Source organism: Callospermophilus lateralis, chromosome 2 (genome assembly GCF_048772815.1).
Source record: "Callospermophilus lateralis isolate mCalLat2 chromosome 2, mCalLat2.hap1, whole genome shotgun sequence".
NCBI classification, from domain to species: Eukaryota; Metazoa; Chordata; class Mammalia; order Rodentia; family Sciuridae; genus Callospermophilus; species Callospermophilus lateralis.
In genome coordinates, this window is record NC_135306.1 from 113,686,438 (window position 1) to 113,692,600 (window position 6,163).

A 6,163-nucleotide genomic window follows, 5' to 3' on the forward strand; every position below is an offset into this window, starting at 1 on the left:
TCTAAAGTCTTTAAATTTGAAAAAGTCAAGAAACAATCACTATTGTTCTCCCCGGGGGCAGGGACACCCGTTCCTTAATGTCCACCAGGTATGCACGCACACCTGCATGAGTGTCTGCAAAAGGACAGTCACTTTACTAGGGCTCTTAACGCAGCTTGGAGTGGACTGTATACTCGGACCCAAACTCATTTCGTTTTAATGGTTGCACAGTATTTTTCTGTAATGGTTCATTTATCCTGTTTCCTGTTGAGCTAAGCCAGGTGTGCCCACGTATACTGGGAAGTCCAACTTGATGTTAGACCTTCATGACCTTCATCACAGCGTCCATGAGAGAGAACTTGGGAGTTTTCAGGGAAAAAAAAAAAAAAGTTGTGCCAAAGCTGGTTCCTTTGAATTTTTGAGCCCAGTGAACCTTGTAACTGAGTTTTCTGCTCTGTTTTGGGTGTGAGGAAACTCCAAGACTGAGCCCCTGATTAGGTAAAGAAGGTGCCTTTTCTAATTTTAAATACAGACACCAAAGTTCCTTCCAAGGAAAATGCCTTGAAGACTTGAGGAAAGGGAAGCCCAATGGGTGCGTTCCATGTTTGAAGAAGCAGGTGAAAGGATTAGATGGGTGCGAGTTCAGGAGGGGACCACACAGCTGGGGACCAGAGAAGGGAAGGTAGAGGCAAAGCAGCCGAGAGGAGAGCTGGAGAAACTGTGAGAAGAGGAGTAAACGTCCCTTAAAAAGCTCAACCTCCTCTTCTGGGAAAGGAATTGTGAGTTTATAGTTGTATATAGGATCACTATTTCATGTCAGGCGGAATCGAACCTTGTCTTTATTTGGAGATTTAACTGTGGTTTAAGGAGATGTGTTTGGGTGCCAAATTGACGAGGGGTGACCTTGTGATGTCTAATTTTGGTTTTCTGGAAAATTGGTGAGGCATACACTGGGTGTGTCTGTGAGAGTGTTATTGGAGACGACTGCCATGGGAGTCAGCAGACTGAGTGGGGAAGAACCCCACCTCTGAATATGGGCAGCACCATCCAGTAGGTTGGGGCTAGATGGAACAGACGATGGAAGGGAGGGAGGCTAGAACTCACACTCAGTCCTTTAGAGCAGGTGTGTTTTCTTGCTGCTGCAGTCACCTGTAGACATCAGATTCATTAGTCACTGAGGGCCAGCTAGCACCAGTGACTCTCCAGGGCTTCCTGGTCTTCAGCCTCAGGCTGGGGCTGCCTCATTGATCCCTCTGCTCTGAGGTTTCCAGCTTCTCCAATTGAGCAGCTACTTGTTTCCCCAGCAATCCAGTCTGTAGATGGCCATTGTGGAACCATTCAGCCTCTGATCAGGTAAGCCACTCTAATGAATCCATATATATATATATATATATATATATATATATATATATATATTCACTCCACCTCTTCTGTTCCGCTCCAGAACCCTGACTAATACAGATGCCACATTTAAGTTGCTCTGGTCCTACTGCGTGAATGACTCCCATGATTTTGAAGCTGCAGTAAAGTCTGCATCTCCTATATGTTATAGCCAGTGGAATTTCAGTTAATGAGGAGATCAGGAGGCATCTGATCAGGGGTCATGTGGTGCAGAAAAGGACTACCACGTGCTTGAGTTGAGATGATTCTCAAACTGCAACACAGAGAAAGCAGAAACTTCCATTCCAGGGATCAGAAGGAAAAGTAAAAGTCACTGTCTCCCCAACTTCTCTGAAAGATGAGAGGAATTATGGGTTGTGTGAATGATGGGGGTTTGAGCCAAATTCACTTGAATCTTAAAGGATGGGATTAACTCAGGTGGTCCTTGTGTTAGAATTCTATTTCAATGAGTATGGCTCTCCAATTCATCAATCATAGAGAATTGGGCCTCATGGATATGTAATTCAACCTCTCATTTTACAGCAGGTGCACAGAGGTGAGCTTCCTTGCCCCTGATCTCTTCTTAATTTCTTCACTTGATTAAATAGGAGGTTTTGACTTGTAATTCTGTAAATTTTAACTCATATCAGGAAGATTATAAATTCTGCAAGGGCAAAGTTTACTTTAAACAACTGAGATGTCCACAGCATTCAGCAAATGTTAAAGGGGACAACAATCGACCTTGAGAGGTAAGATGACAGCTTTCCCTTCTCTAGAAATGTTCTCCCCTCCTGTTGCACCCCAGTGATTACCTTCCTTCCTACTCTTGGGGAGAATACTGTCACTTGGGTATAAACAACTTAACTACTGTTTACAGCTCTTTGATTCCTCTTTTCTTTGAAAAGAGAGGGACAATAAACTACCTGGAGGGAAGTTATTTTCTGGGTTTCAGCACAAGTCAGAACAAGTCATCAGACACTATTGCAATAAAAATTGAAGTTTTGAGCATAGTGGTTCGGTCAGTAATCACAACCATGGAAAAACTTCATTTTTTTTAATATTAAAAAAAAAAAACAGTTTTTTTTAAAAAAGCATTAGGGCTTCTTTTCCCCTCGTTGAATAAACAGAAAATAGAAGGCGATGGTGAGTTAACTGCATAATCTAGTATTTAATATTTCTCATGCTAATCTGGCCAAGAGCCTCCGTGGGGTTTATTAAAATTTGCATTTTATGTATAGACCCACAAGAATAAAAATTTTAATATATGTATCTATACAAATAATTATACATATTTTTGTTAGAGAAAAATGTGCTGAGTTCCTCTTCCTCTTTCCCTAGCCATCTCATAAGTAGAGTGCACAAAAAGGAAATAGCATGGAGAGGCTTCTTGTTTGGGAAGGTTTATCTCAATTTAAATTCCTTCTTGTGTAAATGGGCAAATAAAAGGAAGAAGGGCTTCAACAAGAGCCACGTGCGCCCTCTGCTGGCCATCAGAAAGCATTCCCATTCAATGTGCAAAGCTGGGTCTTGACCAAGACAGGAAGGGAGGACAACAAAGTTTCAATCACTACTTGCAGTGGAAAATATGAAGTCAAAAATTTTTGGTGATCCTGCTCACAATGATGTTTTTTGAGCAATGCTGAACTGTAAGAAAGGTCTAGTTTTTTTGTTTTGACGTCTTTGTCAGAAAAGGCAAAAACTTCCGGAGTGGTGTACTGAGAACCATAAGATCAGTATTTTCCTGGTTCTGTAAGAGTACATGACTTTCTGCCTTCCCCACAGGGAGGTTAGGCCCTTGAGGCCAGAGACCATGTCATTTTCAACACACCATCCCCAGAATCCATGCCCAGTACCTGGGCAAGTCAAAGGAACCGCTTTAATAAATATCTTTTGAATGAGAATCTAGCTATGAAGAGGGCTCTGGATTCCAGGTGCCTGTGGTCCCAACTTAGAAAGCATCTGCAAGACAGGTTGTAAAGATCATACTTGCTCAGCCATTAAGAAAATCTAACCGATGTAGCCACATAGGGTTAATAATATTTAAGTTTTCTCATATCTCTCAAATAACAGGTTACCAAATGCCTCCACAGCCGTCTTATTTGATCTCAATCCAGTCCCAAGGGATGATTACTGCCCCTGTTTTCCAGAGCGGTCCCAACCCCGAGAAAGGTGGACTGATGCTCTCACAGCAATCAGATTTTTCTGTCCCTTGGTTCTGAGCTTTTCCACCTCTTGTAGCCTCCACAAGATTCATTGGTCGCCTCACATTCTTCCAGTTGGCTGAGGTTAAAATTAGAGGGGGCTGTCACAGTTTTTAAATCTCAGCCTAGTAAGTCGTATCATGGACATCTCCTTTTATTACTCTTGACAGCCAGATGATGGGAATTACTGAGACGGGGCTGCCTGACACCAAATGGGTTAACAACCTTTTTAATAGCTTTCTTTTCCCCAGTCGTTTCCCAGGATATTACACATGGACTTGCGGCTTTCTGCACCGTAAAACTTTGCTCAGGTTGAGACTGTCGAATGTTTCCCCAGAAAGTGGATCTGAGAAAAGCTGAGCTGGGTCAATGGTCAAAGAGATTTACAAGCTAGGACCAGAATGACCCCTAGTCAGTGTTTGCTCATGATTTGGTTGGTCTGTTTGATTTCAGAGAAAGCAAATGAAAAACCAGAAGCCAAATGTTTGCTTAGGTCCCGGCTTCACTTGCAAAACAAACCTGTGAGGAGTCTGCTGTCAGGAGGAATCATTTCATGTCCTTGTACATGTTGTCCCCTGCTTTCCTTCTCAGTCGCCAAACACATCCTTATTCAGCCTGCAGGACCCAGAGTAAATGCCACTTTTCTTGGCACCCTCTCTCCAAGTGCCTCATGCTTACTCAGCTCAGAGCCCTTCTCTCAATGAGTTTTAACTGTTTGCTTGTCAATTTCTCCCAGGGACTTGGAATTCTTTATGAATAGGGGCTAAGTCTTTTATCTGTGTATTAAAGAAGACTGATGGCTATCAGAGGCATGCCAGATGCCCAGAGTATAGGTTAGTTGTTTTCCATATTTTTGATCACACCCTACAGAAAAAAATGCTATATCATGATCCAAAACAAATATGTGTATGCAGGTGGAAGGATGGATGGATAGATGAATGGAAGGATAGATCGAAATGTTTGTAAAACTGAAACAAAACTTCACAAAGTAGTACAACATGAAGTGCTACTACCTAGGATTTATGTTTTGGTTTGTTTTTCTGTTAGTTTTTCAAATGTTTATTGTGGATCGACCAAATAGCAAAATATTGGTGTAATTGACACTCCATCTGTCATCTCTTTGCTTCCTTTCTGATTTTTATTTGTCAGCCCCTTGGTCTGACTGAGTTTGGGCTCCTATGAGTCGGACTGAGTTTTAGAAACTAACCAGATTGTTCACAAGAAACTATATTAAACTTTAGGTGCAAACAGATCTGCTTTCAGGGTCTACATCAGGGGTCCCAAACTACAATCCTTTTTCCAAATCCACCTGGGCCACCTGTTTTGGAAAGTGATATTTATTGGAACTCGTGCATATATTCTTTTATATGGCTGCTTCTGCTGCAACTTTCATTCTTGAGTCATTGAGCTTAGAATGAAGATGCAATACCAAAAAGCCCCAAATATTTACTATCTGGCCCTTGGCAGGAAACGTTTACCAACCCCTGGGATAGATGAAAAGTGTTCTCTATCTCTCTGAGGTGTTCAAGGAAGAACCATGGGCAGGGGTAGTACCCTTTTCGTAATAGACCATTCGACCCCTCCCCACCATTGCCAGGATGGGCAGGTGGGCTGCAGCACTGCAATCTGAGCAGGAGAGGTTGGACAGGTCGGGGTCGCTACAGGTGTGCCACTGCATTTGGAAGCACCTGGGAGCTCCTGAGGAGTGACTGGGAGCTCTTGAGCCAGATGGCACTGGGGAACAGGAGTGATGCACAGAGGGTGCTAAATAAATGTTTGCTATTTCTTAAATCAGAAAGGAACTGGTGGCATGTGGTAGAGATACTGAATTTCTTCACAGCCCCCCCTTGAAGGCAATGCTAGTAAAGAGCCCAGATGCCTTCAGCCCAGAACAGAAGCTTTTCTTCTACTTGGAGACTGAGACATCTTTTCTAGCTGCTTTGGGCAACTAGTATCAAAGATGATGATTATGATAATACTGATTATAGTTTACACTTACCAAATGCCTGTCAAATGTGAAGCATTACTCTGGGTCCTTTATATTTAGCAATTCATTTTCATTCTCTCTACAGGAAGTTCTATGTGAATACCATTTTGTAGATGAGAAAACTGAGGCACAGCAAGGCTGTGGAACTTGACTATAGAGAAACAGCTAGTTGAGTGGCGGAGTTGTAATTGAAAATGAGATTTTTAAAAAAAGGATCACTGGGATGAACAGAAATATTGGTCAGTGGGGTATCCATCAGAGAATGCCTGTGCCTAGGGCAGCCCAGCAGCAGCAAAGGCTGGGGTGTGACTCTCTCTCTAGGAGAAGGCAAGTGAAAGAGGCATCGTGGGCCCCTGGGAAACTAACAGTGACTGCAGAGCTTCTACATAGGCGGTTGTGGGCTTGAGCCATACGATTGGATGTTTGGGACAGTGGGGTTTCCTTTCCTAGGCACAGGCAGGGAAGAGTGCACATCCTAGTTACTCATCTTCCAGTTCCCTGGCACCAGCACATGGGTGGAGCCCAGAGTAGATGGACAACGAGTTTGTCCTCGGCTGACTGACCACTCCAGCCCTACCTTAGAAATACCATCGGTTCCAGCTAATTAGCCTCTACT